The following is a 15985-nucleotide window of genomic DNA, read 5'->3' as shown; positions in this document are numbered from 1 at the left end:
TGCACCAATGTACACAGCTATGATTTAACAATAAAAAAAAGAAGAAAAAAATAATATGAATTTTGGCGTCCGAGTGTATAAATTATTTATAGTTCATAGGTATTTTTTATTTTAACATATTAACCACGATAAAAGCAAGTGTCATTGAATGCTAATAAATTATTATTATTGATGAAACATCCTGAGATACAGGATATGTACTTCCTAATGCTTTTTTTTTTTTTTTTGGTGAAACATTAACTCTCTTTAGAATTTATTCACTAGGGTTGTAACTATAGATGTTTATGTTGCTTTAGATGTATATATTTTCCCATATTTGTATGGAGGATATGTACATTAAAATGTCTTGAAATTCCTATGTATGTCACTTTGAATATATATGTAGATTTTTATGTAGCTGGAATGATGAATATTTATAAGACAGAATTTTAATATTTTTACAGTGAGGTCAGTTTACAATTTGTGCCCTGAGAAAGTCATGTGCTAGGTTGTTATTAAAACCTTCTTCCATATCATATTTACATCTAAGTGATAGAGGCCAATTGCAATGCTAAAAAGGTAAGATATGTGTACAATGCATTTCAGTAAATGATAACCCAACAAACAGATAATGAATATCTTTTCCACAATATTAGAATAGACAGGATATCTGTTACTAGACTTTATGCTTAGAAGATATTGGAATTTATTTTTGCAATATCTGTAAATTCTAGAAAGTTAATTCTTAAATAAGATAAGTAGAGAGCTATTTTTGTGAAGAAGAGGATCTTTAAAAGTAAATGATAGGTTAAAGTGATAGCTCCTGAAAACGGATTTATAATTGCAATTATCTTAAATGTATTCAAATTTCATTAAGTTCAAAGTATCACTTCATTACTGTATATTAATCAAACATTTGCTAAATAAAACATTATTCAATAACTTAGTTCAAATAGAATAATTCACCTAGTTTAATATAATATTCTTTTATTTTCAATATTAAGTTCATAATATTTCTGCACAGGCCTCTACATATGTACACAGCTATTGATGTGCTTAACTTTTGAATTCTTCAACATTTCAAAAGGTCAAACTCTTATCACATAGGCAGAGGTCACAGGATCAGTCTCCCTTTAGCCATGAAAATATAGTTATGTACATTTCCTTCACATGAGGTTTATATATAGATGGTATAGGAGTGCATTGGTACCTGTGAAAATATTTTTTCCAAGTAGGAATGGCCAGTTGGTGATATAAACAGCAATTGTTTAAAAAAATTAAACTGGATAACACATTATAGTTTATCAAGTATAAAATAATTCATCATGTAAAAAAGAAAATAGGTATTCTGACCCTATTTTCTAGAAGAAGGAACTGAGGTTCAAGACAGCAGTTACCTCTGCTAAGGTAAAAAGACTAGTAAGAAATAAAGTTTAACAAGTATGGAGGTATCCAGACTCTTCATGTTCCCACTTTAAAAAGGCCACCTGAACTTTTATGCAGCCATGATGAAGTAACATAAATAGGCTTTACTCTTTCATCTTAAATATCAAATACACACAGAGAGAGAGAGAGAACAAAGAGAAACAATGAATTTCTGAACCTTGACAAAAAGCATCAGATGACTGTGGTTCCTGAGAGAAGGGGAACAGATATGACAAGCCTTATGAGTGTCCCATTTCACTGCCTTGGGAAAGTTTCCAGACAAAAGCTCAGTGAAAGTAAGTCCAGATATCCCAGTAGTATCTCTAAGTTGAGGAGACAGAATTCAGAGTTCAGGGCAGGGGCTAGAATTTGAGATAAATCAAGAATAAGGGCAATTCTAGATTTTTCTGACATAAAGAAACATCAAGAGGGAGTCCTGTGGGGGCACTGGCCCCATATACCAGAGGCGACGGGTTTCAACTGGGCCCCAGCCAAAAACTGCAAAAAATGAAAAAATAAAAAATAAAAAAAGAGAGAGTACTGTGCTTCTTGATCACTCCCAGGAGTCTTGCAGTTGAGTCGCCAAGGTTTTCTAAGTCTAAGATCATACCATCAGCAAAGAGCAAGATTTGACCTCCTCTGCCCCCATTTGGACTTCCTTATATTCTTCTTTTGCCTGATTGCATTGGCTAGAACTTCCAGCACTATGTTGAATAGTAGTGGCGATAGAGGACGACCTTGTCTGGTTCTAGTTCTAAGTGGAAAATGTTTCAGTATTACTACATTCATATGATGTTAGCTGTGATTTTGTCACAGAGGGCTTTAATCAGTTTAGGAAATGTGGCACCTATACCTATTTTCTTAAGTGCTTTTGTTAGAAAAGGATGCTGAATTTTACCAGATGCTTTTTCTGCATCTATTGAGAGAATTATATGGTCTTTGTGTTTGGTCCTATTGATATGGTGAATTATATTTGTGGTTTTGCATATCTAAAACCAGTCTTACATCTCTGGAATGAAGCCTACTTGATCGTGATGTATAATTTTTTAAATGTGTAGTTGTAATCTATTAGCTTAGATATTACTGAGTATTTTTGCATCAATATTCATTAGCAAAATTGGTCTGTTGTTCTTTTTAGTTGGGTTTCTTCCTGGGTTTGGTATCAGAGTGATATTTCCTTCGTAGAGTGTGTTGGGGAAGGTTCCTTCCTTTTCACTGTTTTAAGGAATAGAGTAACATCTCAGGGTATAAAATCAGTGCCCACAAATCAGTAGCCTTTGCATATGCCAATAACAGCCAAGTTGAGAACCAAAGGACACAATTCCCCTCACACCAGCTTCAAAAAAATGAAATACCTAGGAATATGCCTAACAAAAGAGGTGAAGTGTAGATGATTATATATTGATTTCATAATAATATTGTATACAATCACCTACACTTTCATATGAAAGGTAAAACACAATTGTAGCCTAGAAAAGAGAAAAGAGAAGGGCAAGGGGAGGTGAGGGGGGTGAAAAGGTGGAGGGAAGTTAATTGGTGGTACCTCACCTACTGTGCATATTGCAAGGCTATATGTCAAATATATTAATAGTAGAGTATAAATATCTAAACACAACAATTAAATAAGTGAGCTGAATGCTATGTTAACCAGTTTGATGTAAATGTTCCAAATTGTATATAAAATCAGCACATTGTACCCCATAAATTATTGCAGTAATATACACAGTTATGATCTAGTAAAAACAATCCATCAAAGTATAAAATTAAAATGAATTACATTTATTATTTTAATTGTTATTAATTTGTGAAATTATAGGTTGTACCTCAATACAGCAAATAAATAAATAAATAAATAAATAAATAAAATATGTAGTTTCTGGCTGTTTATCTTATTTGATTCTACTGTTAAAGCATTCAACATTATTTCTCCATTAAATATTGTAATAAAGAATTATTTTTCTAATAAAAAAAAGTGAAGGATCTCTACAAAGATAATTATGAAGCCCTAAGAAAGAAATAGTAGAAGACATTAACAAATGGAAGAACATACCATGCTCTTCTCTGGGAAAAATCAACATTGTTAAAATGTCTACACTATCAAATGCAATCTACAGATACAATGCATTCCCCATTAAAACACTTACAGCATACTTAGAAGAAATGGATAAATTAGTTCTTCGTTTTGTATGGAACCATAAAAATAACCCATATAGCCAAGGCTATTCTTGGAAAAAAATACAAACAAACCTGGAAGCATCACTCTAGCAGATTTTAGGTTATATTACAAGTTGACAGTGATCACAACAGCATGGTATTGCCACAGAAATATATACTTAGACATATGGAACTGAATAGAAAACCAAGAGATGATACCAGTCTCTTATTGCCATCTGATCTTTGATAAACCAAACAAAAGCATACACTGGGGTAAAATATCTGTATTCAATAAATGGTGCTGGGAGAAATGGATAGTCACGTGTAAAAGACTGAAACTAGACCCACACCTTTCACCATTTACCAAAATTGACTGAAGGTGGATAGAAAACTTAAAATGTAAGACATGATAAAAATCCTAGAAGAAAGTAGAGAAAAACTTATGATGATGTCAGACTAGGGAAAGATTTCATGAAGAAGACTTCAGTGGCAATGTCAACACAATAAAAATAAACAAACAAGACTTAATTAAACTGAAAAGGTTATGCGCATCTAAGGACACAACAGTTGTAGCAAATAGGCAACCTTCAGAATAAGAAAAGATATTTCTGTGTTAGAAGTCTAATAAAGGGTCGAAAACTAGAATCTACAGAAAACACAAACTAATCAACAAAAAGATTAAACAATCTCATCTTATTGGGCAAGAGATATGAACAGAACCTTCTCTGAGGAAGACATATGAATGGCTAATAAAATATATGAAAAATGCTTATTGTTCCTAATCATCACAGAAGGGAAAATCAAAACCACCCTGAGATATCACCTAACCCCAGTGAGCATAGTTCACATCACAAAGTCCCAAAGTTGTAGATGTGGAGAGAAGTTAACACTTTTACACTGTGGGTTAGACTGCAACTAATACAGCCTCTTTGTAAAGAAGTATGGAGAATTCTCAAAGAACTCAAATTAGACCTCCAATTTGATCCCACAATCCCATTATGGAGCATCTACCCAGAAGAAAAAGAAATAATTTTATCATAAGGACATTTGAACAAGATTGTTTATCACAGTAAAATTAACAATTGCAAAAATGTAGAAGCAACCGAAATGCTCACCAACCCAGGAATGGGTTAACAAACTATGGTATATTAATACCATAGAATACTATTCAGCCATAAAAAGATGAATGCTTTACATTTTTTGTATTTATATGATGGAGTTGAAGCACATCTTCATAAAGTATAAGAATGGAAAAACAAGTATCCAATATACTCAATATGAAGCCTGTAGATGACCTAAAACATGCCTATATTAGATAAAAAAAAATCAATTCAATTGAAGGTGGGGGGAGGGTGAATGGGGAGGTGGGAGAATGGAGGAGTTTGGGGAATTGGTGTGCTCCCACTTAATGGGCACAATGTAAGGATATATGGCACACCTCCTGGGTGGGGGACACGGCTACAAAAGGGACTCTACCTAGCAAATGCAAACATTGTAACCTAGTTGTTTGAACCCTCACATTAACCTGAAAAAAAAAGAATAAAAATTTAAAAGTAACCTCAAAATAATCAAAACATTTCCTAGTAGCTTAACTATATCCAAGAACAAAGCCCAAACCTAGTAATAAAATTCACAGTATCTACCATTAAGTGAAAAATTACCAACCATGAAAAGAAACAGAAAAATTTACAACCCATAGTCCAGTGAAAAATCAAGAATGAAAAAGAGTAAAAAATAATAGATACAGAATTAGTGGAAAAGAATGTTGAAGCAACTGTTATTGTTGCTTTCCAGTATGTTCAAGAAAGTAGAAGGAAGCACAAGTGGAATTAGAAAGAGTGGAAGACTTTCTTTAAATATACATATTGAAATTCTAGAGGCAAAATACAGCATATGAAATGATGACTTCACTAGACATCTCTAATAACAGAATAGCCACTACAGAGGTAATAAATTAGTGAACTTGAATACATAAAAGTGGAAATTATCCAAAATGAAAAATAAAAAAATACTGGATGGGGAAAACACTTGAATGTATTGGGTTGGAGAGACTTTATGAAGAAGACTTCAGTGGCAATTGCAACAGCAGCAAAAATAAACAAATGGGACTCAATTAAACTAAATAGCTTCTGAATAGCTAAGGAGACAACAACCAAAGCAAAAAGACAATCATCAGAATGGGAAAAGATATTTGCATATTATGAATCGGACAAAAGATTGGTAATTAGGATCTACAGAGAACTAAAATTAATCAACATAAAAAGAGCCATAAAAAGAGCCAATTATAACAATGGGCAAGAACATGAATAGAACCTTCTCCAAAGAAGACAGATCAATGGTTAACAAACATATGAAAAAATGCCCCCTGCCCCTATTTATCAGAGAAATGCAAATCAAAACCACCCTGTGATATCACCTAACCCCAGTGAGAATGGCCCACATTATAAAGTATCAAAGTTGCAGATGCTGGCATAAATGTGGAGAGAAGGGAACACTTTTACATTGCTGGTGGGACTGCAAACTAATACAACCTTTTTGGAAGGAAGTATGGAGAATCATCAAATAACTCAAACTAGGCCTCCCATTTGATCCTGCAATCCCATTACTGGACATCTACCCAGAAAAAGAAAATAATTCTTTTATCGTAAGGAAAAAATTACTTTTCCACATCCCATTTCTGGAACTCAAAAAAAAAAAAAAATATATATATATATATATATATGTATGCTTGGTTGAATGACATTGTTTCAGAGCTCACTGTTCCTCCATTAATCTTTCCAGTATTTTTTTTTTTTTTTTGGGTTGGGGATTTACTGAGGGTAAAAAGAACCAGGTTACACTAATTGCTTTTGTCAGGCAAAATCCCTCTTGTAAATATGCTCCTCCCCCAGAGGTGTGCCAAACACCATGATCACCCCCAAACTCCCTCCCTCCTTTACTTGCTCCACTCCCCCATTCCCCTATCTTCTACCATGTATTATGTCATTAATTGTCCTCATATCAAAATTGAATACATTGGATTCTTGTTTCTCCATTCTTGTGATGCTTTACCAAAAAGAATGTGATACAATTCCACACAAGTTAGTAAAAAAGATGTATAGTCCCCATCTTTTTTAGTGGCTGAATAATATTTCATTGTATACATACACCACAATTTGTTAATCCATTCCTAGATTGGTGGGAATTTAGTTTGTTTCCACACTTTGGAGATTGTAAATTGAGCTTTGAAAAACACTCTAGTGCAAATGTCCTTATGATAAAAGGATTATTTTCTTCTTCTGGATAGATGTCCAGTTATGGGATTGCAGGATCAAATGGGAGGCCTAGTTTGAGTTATTTGATGATTCTCCATACTTCCTTCCAAAAAGGTTGTATTAGTTTGCAGTTCTACTAGCAATGTAAAAGTGTTTCCTTCTCTCCACATCCATGCCAGTATCTGTAACTTTGAGACTTTATAACTTTGGGCCATTCTCACTGGGGTTAGGTGATATCACAGGGTGGTTTATCATGTCTTACATTTTAAATTTTCTATCCACCTTCAGTCAATTTTGGTAAATGGTGAAAGGTGTGGGTCTAGTTTCAGTCTTTTACATGTGATTATCCAGTTCCCCAGCACCATTTATTGAATACAGATATTTTACCCCAGTGTATGCTTTTGTTTGGTTTATCAAAGATCAGACAGCAATAAGAGACTGGTATCATTTCTTGGTTTTCTATTCAGTTCCATATGCCTAAGTATATATTTCTGTGGTAATACCATGCTGTTTTGAACACTGTCAACTTGTAATATAACCTAAAATCTGGCTGCTAGAGTGATGCTTCCAGGTTTGTTTGTATTTTTTTCCAAGAATAGCCTTGGCTATATGGGTTATTTTTATGGTTCCATACAAAACGAAGAACTAATTTATCCATTTCTTCTAAGTATGCTGTATGTGTTTTAATGGGGATTGCATTGTATCTGTAGATTGCGTTTGATAGTGTAGACATTTTAACAATGTTGATTTTTCCCAGAGAAGAGCATGGTATGTTCTTCCATTTGTTAATGTCTTCTACTATTTCTTTCTTAGGGCTTCATAATTATCCTTGTAGAGATCCTTCACTTCTTTTTTTATTCGAGAAATAATCCTTTATTACAATATTATCATGGAGAAGCAAGAACCTCAGAACTAGAGGATAAAGTGTTCAAGTTAACCCAGATAGTTAAAGAGGCAGAGAGAAAGTGTGTGGGGTGAAACGAGAGAGAGAGAGCGAGAGCGAGAACAGAACAGTTGCTTAGAGAACTACGAGAATTCATGAAGCATTCAAACCTATAAATATTAGGGATCTGTAAAGGGGAAGAGAATTGTCTTAAAGTAATGAAAGCCCTACTGGATACTATCATAAATGAAAACTTTCCAAGGTTTACTAACACTCCCAACACACTCCTTTTGGACAGAGTGTGTTGAACTCTGGGTCATCTCAATTCAAACAGAGCTTCTCCAAGACACATTGTAATGAACCTGTTTAAAGTCAAGATAAAACAGAGGATTATGCAAGCATCCAGGAGTAAGTGCGAACTGACATAGAGAGCACAGCCATTAGGATGACAGCAGACATTTCAACTGAAACTTTACAAGTCAGAAGAGAATGGTTATCCACTTTCAACATTTTTGGACAGGACAATTTTCAGCCCAGAATTCAGTATCCTACTAAGCCAAGCTTCAAGATTGATGGAGAGGGCAGGACTTTTATGGATATACAAACACCAAAGAGGTTCACCATGACAAGAACAGCTCTACAGTAAATACTTGGCCCTATTCTCAGCACTGAACATCTCAGTGGATGCCCAACTAGAGTGAATGCTCAAAAGCTAAAGGTCTAGCCTCAGTTTCCTCAGTTGCACAAGGGATGGCATTTCACAGTAGACTTTTGCAGAATGTGATGAATGGAATTCACCACACTCGTTATATAAAAACAGTTCATGTCAATGGATTGAATTTCTTACTGAGAAGGCACAGGCTGACTGATTGGATGGAAGGGCACAGGCCATCCATATATTGTCTTCAGGGACACACTTGGTTTGGGGGGACAAATCAGGACTCAGGATTAATAGATGAAGAATGATGTCTCAAGCAGATGAAAGTCAGAAGAAAGGAGGGGTTGTATCATTGTATCATTGTATTGTTTTCAGATACAAGTAGATATAAAGTGGGTGAAGTTGGGAAAGACAAAGATGGACACTTCATAATGGTAGAGGGCACAGTGCAACAAGAAGATATTTCAATTTTGAATGTTTGTACACCCAACTTGAATGCTCCAAGATTTGTGAAACAGACCTTGAGTGGCCTCAGCATTGTGGTGTCCCATAGGACCATGCTAGCTGGAGACTTTGGCACCCCTCAGGCAGAGGCTGAATGAGGATACCAAGGACTTAAATGTGACCCTAGAACAAATTGGATTCATGGACATGTACAGAATACACTATCACAAAGTTGAAGAATATACATTTTTCTCCTCAACCCATGGAACATGCTCCAAAATAGATCATATCCTAGGATACAAGTCAAAACTTAGCAAAATTAAAAGAATAGAAATTATACCTTGTATCTTCTCAGACCACAAGGCAATAAAGTTGGAACTTGTCGCCAATGAAAATGTTCATCCCCACACAAAGACATAGAAATTAAACAACCTTATGCTAAATGATAGACAATTGGGTTCAGGAAAAGATAAAAGTGGAAATTGTGAAATTCCTCAAACATAACAACAATGAAGACACAAGTCGCCAAAACCTGTGGGATAGAGCAAAGGCAGTCCTAAGAGGGATATTTATCACATTAGATGTCTACATTTGAAAAACAGAAAGAGATCATATCAAGAAACTCAAGAACCATCTTATGCAGTGGTTTTCAACCTTCCTAATGCTGCAGCCCGTTAATACAGTTCTTGTGGGTCACAACCCACAGGTTGAGAACCACTGATCTTATGGCATTGGAAAAAGAAAAACAATCAAATCCCAAACCCAACAGAAGAAAAAAATCAACAAAATTAAATCAGAGAGTAATGAAATTGAAAAAAAATGAATCATGAAGAAAATTAACAAAACAAAACATTGGGGCTCGGAGGCTATAACACAGTGGTTATGGTGCCACCCACATACACTGAGGGTGGTGAGTTCGAACCCTGCATGGGCCAGCTAAAACAATGATGATAACTGCACAAAAAATAGCTGGGCATTGTGGCAGGTGCCTGTAATCCCAGCTACTTTGGAGGCTGAGGCAAGAAAATCTCTTGAGCCTAAGAGTTTAAGGTTGCTGTGAGCTGTGGCAGATGCCATGGCACTCTACCAAGGGTGACATAATGATACTCTGTCTCAAAATAACAACAAAAACAACACCCTCTAAAATACAAAATGTTGGTTTTTCAAAAAAATAAATGAACTCGATCAACCTTTGACCAGATTAACTAGAAACTGAAAAGTAAAATCAATAATAACATCAAACAGAAACAATAAAGGGGAAATAACAACACATGCTACAGAGATACAAGAGATTATCTCTGAATATTATAAGAATTTCCATTCCCATAAATTTCACAATATGGAGGAAATGGATCAGTACCTTCAATGGATGACCCTCTCCCTAGACATAATCAAGAAGTAATAGATCCCATGAACAGACCAATTTCAAGGACTGAGATCAAAGACACAATAAAAAACTCCATGCTCGCTTCAGCAGCACATATACTAAAATTGGAATGATGAAGAGATTAGCCTCTGCACAAGGATGGCATGCAAATTCATGAAGCATTCATATTAAAAAAAAAATCTCCCAACAAAAAAATACCTTGGTCCAGATGGCTTCACAACAGAATTCTATGAAACCTTTAAAGAGCTTACACTCGTCTCAGTCAGCACCTGTCCTGGGTGGGAGAGTTCAAGAGGAGAACTCTGGGAACTGTATCACAGGGGTCTGGTGACTACTCTGATATGGCTTGCTCCCGTGCTGCGTGGAGTCAGGAGGAGCCACCCAGCATATAGATCAGTCTGGGAAGGTTGATGCCTCCTTCCCCACCTTGCCCCTCTGTTGGACCCAGTTACTGATATCCCTGCAGATGGCTGAACAGTTGCCTGTAGTGAACAGATACTCCAGGGGCTTGCACCTGTCTGAATCACAGGGAAATCTGCCAGGCCTCTGCACTCTGCTGCTATCTATTAGGAGGAGGTGAGGTCTGACATCCTCGGGCGCTTGATGAAGGTAAGGGGGTGTTCATTCAAGCCCAGCCCCACCCCTGATTGATGTAACTGACAGAATAGAACATAACAGAACAGAACAACTTTGTGGGATTCTGTCTCTTTCCTGCTAAATTCTCCTGCAGAAGAGAAGCTGTTGAACTGAACCAATAGACTGAGGACATTTTGCTTGGTGCCATGGGTGTGCTGTTCTAGGAAGGTTTGATTTTCCTTTTCCAATTGGTGCCAGTGGTGGGCAGAGTGACTTAATTGCTGGTATTTCTCCACAGCTGAGACTTCAACCAGAGTAAATGTTTCACTAGGGTCGAACAGAAAACAGCTGAAAATAAGACAGAACCACTTAGCCCCACCACACCAGACAGAGCCCCAGTTACTCAGGCCACAACACTGTACGGGCCCTCAACAAAGCCCCAGTGGAAAAATCAAAGGGAGTAAAACAACCATGGGGCAGAATCAGTGGAAAAACTCTGGTAACATGAATAATGAGAATAGATCAAGCCCCACAAAAAAAGATATGGCAGATGTAATTGAAGATCTCATTCAGAAACAACTGGCTGAGATGTCAGAAATCAAATTCAGAATTTGGATTGCAGACAAGATTAATAAAGTGGAATTAGGAATTCGAGGAGAAATTCAAAATTGTCTCAAGAATTTAACAAATTTATGGAATTAGGAATCCAAGTAGAAATTCAAAAGTTGTCTCAAGAACTTAACGAATTTAAAGACAAAACCACCAAAGACTTAGACACACTGAAGCATAAATTTGCAGCCCTCAAAGATATGAAAAATACAGTAGAATCACTTAGCAACAGAATGGACCAAGCAGAAGAAAGGATTTCTGACATTGAAGATAAAGCCTTTGAACACTGCCAAACTCTCAAAAAGGAAGAGAAATGGAGAGCAAAAATGGATCATTCTCTCAGAGAGCTCTGGGATAACTCAAAGAAGGCAAATATCCGAATCATAGGAATTTCTGAAACCAATGAAATGACCTCACTGGGCACAGAGGCCCTTCTGCAGGAAATTATGAAAGAGAATTTTCCAGACATGCCTAGACATTCTGAAATTCAGATAGCAGATAGCTTCAGAACCCATGCACGACTCAACCCCAATAAGACATCCCCCAAGCATATCATAATTAATTTCACTAAAGTTAATATGAAGGAGAAAATTCTCAAAGGAGCCAGGCAAAAGAAAACTATTGCCTTCAAAAGGAAGAACACTACAATGACTGCAGATCTCTCTGCTGAAACTTTTCAAGTCAGAAGAGTGTGGTCATCAAATTTTAATCTCCTAAAGGAAAATAACTTTCAACCCCAGATCTTGTATCCGGCTAAACTAAGTTTCATTTACGATGGAGAAATTAAATACTTTAATGACATTCATATGTTGAAGGAATTTGCTATAACCAAACAAGCTCTTCAGGATATTCTCAGACCTATCCTCCATAATGACCAACCCAATCCTCTACTACAAAAGTAAACTCACTCAGAAACTTCTGATCAAACTCCAACTTCCACAATCACGAAAGGATTAAAAATGCCCACTGGACTTTTGAAAAACTTGATACTCAAAATTTCACCAAACTTATCAATATTCTCCATTAATGCGAAAGGCTTAAACTGCCCTCTCAAGAGACGTAAGTTAGCTGACTGGATACGAAAACTCAGGCCAGATATTTGTTGCATACAAGAGTCACATCTTAACTTAAAAGACAAATACAGACTCAGGGTGAAAGGATGGTCATCCATATTTCAGGCAAATGGTAATCAGAAAAAAGCAGGTGTTGCAATTTTATTTGCAGATACAATAGGCTTTAAACCAACAAAAGTAAGGAAGGACAAGAATGATCACTTCATATTTGTTAAGGGTAATACTCAATATGATGAGATTTCAATTATTAATATCTATGAACCCAACCAGACTGCACCTCAATTTATAAGAGAAACTCTAACAGACATGAGCAACTTGATTTCCTCCTGCTCCATAATAGTTGGAAATTTTAACACTCTGTTAGCAGTGATGGATCGATCCTCCAACAAAATCTGAGTAAAGAAATTCTAGATTTAAATCTAACCATCCAGCATTTAGATTTAGCAGCAATCTATAGAACATTTCATCCCAACAAAGCGGGACACACATACTTCTCATCAGCCCACGGAACTTACTCCAAAATCGATCACATCTTAGTTCACAAGTCTAACCTGAGTAAATTTAAAGGAATGGAAATTATCCCATGCATCTTCTTGGACCACCATGGAATAAAACTTGAGCTGAGTGACGACAGGAATCTGAATACTCATACAAAAACATGGCAGTAAAATAACAATATGCTGAATGATAGCTGGGTCTAGGAAGAGATCCAGAAGGAAATTGCAAAATTTTTGGAACAAAACGACAATGACAACACGAACTATCAGAACCTATGGGACACCGCAAAGGCAGTTCTAAGAGGGAAATTTATAGCACTGCAAGCCTTCCTGAGGAGAACCGAAAGAGAGGAAGTTAGCAACTTAATGGGACATCTCAAGCAACTGGAAATGGAAGAACACTACAACCCCAAACCCAGTAGAAGAAAAGAAATAACCAAAATCAGAGCAGAACTAAAGAAATTGAAAACAAATGAGTAATGCAACATCAATAAATCAAAAATCTGGTTTTTTGAACTGGTCAACAAAATAGATAAACCTTTGGCCAACCTACTCAGGAAAAAAAGAGTAAAATCTCTAATCTCATCAATCAGAAATGACAAAGACAAAATAACAACAAACTCCTCTGAAATCCAAAAAATCCTTAATGAATATTACAAGAAACTTTATTCTCAGAAATACGAAAATCTGAAGGAAATTCACCGATACTTGGAAGCACGTTACCTTCAAAGACTTAGCCAGAATCAAGTGGAATTGTTGAACAGGCCCATATCAAGTTCGGAAATAACATCAACCATTCAAAACCTTCCCCAAAAGTAAAGACTGGGACCAGATGGTTTTACGTCAGACTTCTGCCAAACCTTTAAAGAGGATTTAGGACCTATATTACTCAACCTGTTTCAAAAGGCAGAAAAAAAGCAAGACTACCCAACACGTTCTATGAAGCAAACATCACCCTGATCCCCAAAGCAGGAAAAGACCGAACAAGAAAAGAAAATTATAGACCAATATCACTAATTAAATACTTTAATATTATTAAATTATTCAACAATATCCTAACAAACAGAATCCAGCAACATATCAAACAAATTATACATCATGACCAAGTTGGTTTTATCCCAGGGTCTCAAGTCTCGTTCAATATACACAAATCTAAAAATGTAATTCAGCACATAAACAAATTAAAAAACAAAGACCATATGATTCTCTCAATCGATGCAGAAAAACCTTTTGATAACATCCAACATCCCTTCATGATCAGAACACTTAAAAAATTGGTATAGAAGGGACATTTCTTAAACTGATAGAGGCCATCTACAGCAAACCCACAGCCAATATCATATTGAATGGAGTTAAATTGGAATCATTTCCACTCAGATCAGGAACCAGACAAGGCTGTCCATTTTCTCCATTGCTTTTTAACATTGTAATGGAAGCTTTAGCCACCGCAATTAGGGTAGAAAAGGCGATCAAGGCTATTCACGTAGGGTCAGAAGAGATCAATCTTACACTCTTCACAGATGATATGATTGTATATCTGGAAAACACTAGGGACTCTACTACCAAACTCTTAGAAGTGATCAAGGAATACAGCAGTGTCTCAGGTTACCTAATCAACATTCATAAATCGGTAGCCTTTATATATACCAACAACAGTCAAGTTGAAAAAACAGTTAAGGACTCTATCCCATTCACAGTAGTGCCAAAGAAGATGAAATATTTGGGAGTTTATCTAACAAAAGACATGAAAGATCTATATAAAGAGAACTATGAAACTCTAAGAAAAGACATAGCTGAGAATGTTAACAAATGGAAAAATATACCATGCTCATGGCTGGGAAGAATCAACATGGTTAAAATATCCATACTACCCAAAGCAATATATAATTTCAACGCAATCGCCATTAAAGCTCCACTGTCATAGTTTAAAGATCTAAAAAAACAATACTTCATTTTATATGGAATCAGAAAAAACCTCGAATAGCCAAGACATTACTCAAAAATTAAAACAAATCATGAGGAATCACACTACCAGACCTCAAACTATACTACAAATTTATAGTGATCAAAACAGCATGATACTTTCACAAAAACAGAGAAGTGCATGTCTGGAACAGAGTAGAGAATCAAGAGGTGAATCCAGCTACTTACTGTTATTTAATCTTTGACAAGCCAATTAAAAACATTTAATGAGCAAAATATTCTCCATTTAACAAATCGTGCTGGGTGAACTGGCTGGCAATCTGTAGAAAACTGAAACTAGACACATACCTCTCACCACTAACAAAGATAGACCCTCAGTGGATTAAAGATTTAAACCTAAGACATGAAACTATAAAAATACTAGAAGAGAGTGCAGGGGAAACCCTTGACGAAATTGTGTTGCACGAGGTTTTTATGAGCCGGACCCCCCAGGCAATTGAAGCTGCTTCAAAAATACACTACTGGGACTTGATCAAACTAAAAAGTTTCTGCACAGCCAAGAGCACAGTAAGTAAAGCAAGCAAACAGCCCTCAGAATGGGGCTTGTGTTGCGCGAGGTTTTTATGAGCCGGACCCCTCAGGCAATTGAAGTTGCTTCAAAAATGCACTACTGGGACTTGATCAAACTTAAAAAGCTTCTGCACATCCAAGAGCACAGTAAGTAAAGCAAGCAAACAGACCTCAGAATGGGGCTTGTGTTGCGCGAGGTTTTTATGAGCCAGACCCCTCAGACAATTGAAGCTGCTTCACAAATACACTACTGGGACTTGATCAAAAAGCTTGTGCACAGCCAAGAGCACAGTAAGTAAAGCAAGCAAACAGCCCTCAGAATGGGAGAAGATATTTGCAGGTTATGTCTCTGACAAATGTTTAATAACCAGAATCCACAGAGAACCCAAACGCATTAGCAAGAAAAGAACAAGGGAACTTATCGCAGGCTGGGCAAGGGACTTGAAGAGAAACTTCTCTGAAGAAGACAGGCACGCGACCTTCAGATATATGAAAAAATGCTCATCATCTTTAACCATCAGAGAAATACAAATGAAAACTACTTTGAGATATC

The 15985-nt window shown here is 36.2% G+C and overlaps 1 protein-coding gene and 1 pseudogene across 1 annotated transcript in view; both read left to right on the top strand.

Annotated features, from left to right (window-relative positions):
* Positions 1 to 15985, top strand: part of HDX (highly divergent homeobox) — a 317694-nt gene that overhangs the window by 10902 nt on the left and 290807 nt on the right. The window lies entirely within an intron of this gene.
* LOC128578789 (uncharacterized) lies at positions 10259 to 10357 on the top strand (annotated as a pseudogene).

Source organism: Nycticebus coucang, chromosome X (genome assembly GCF_027406575.1).
Source record: "Nycticebus coucang isolate mNycCou1 chromosome X, mNycCou1.pri, whole genome shotgun sequence".
Taxonomy (NCBI): domain Eukaryota; kingdom Metazoa; phylum Chordata; class Mammalia; order Primates; family Lorisidae; genus Nycticebus; species Nycticebus coucang.
Note: the sequence above shows the minus strand (reverse complement) of the source record. Positions and strands in the feature narration are given on the sequence as shown.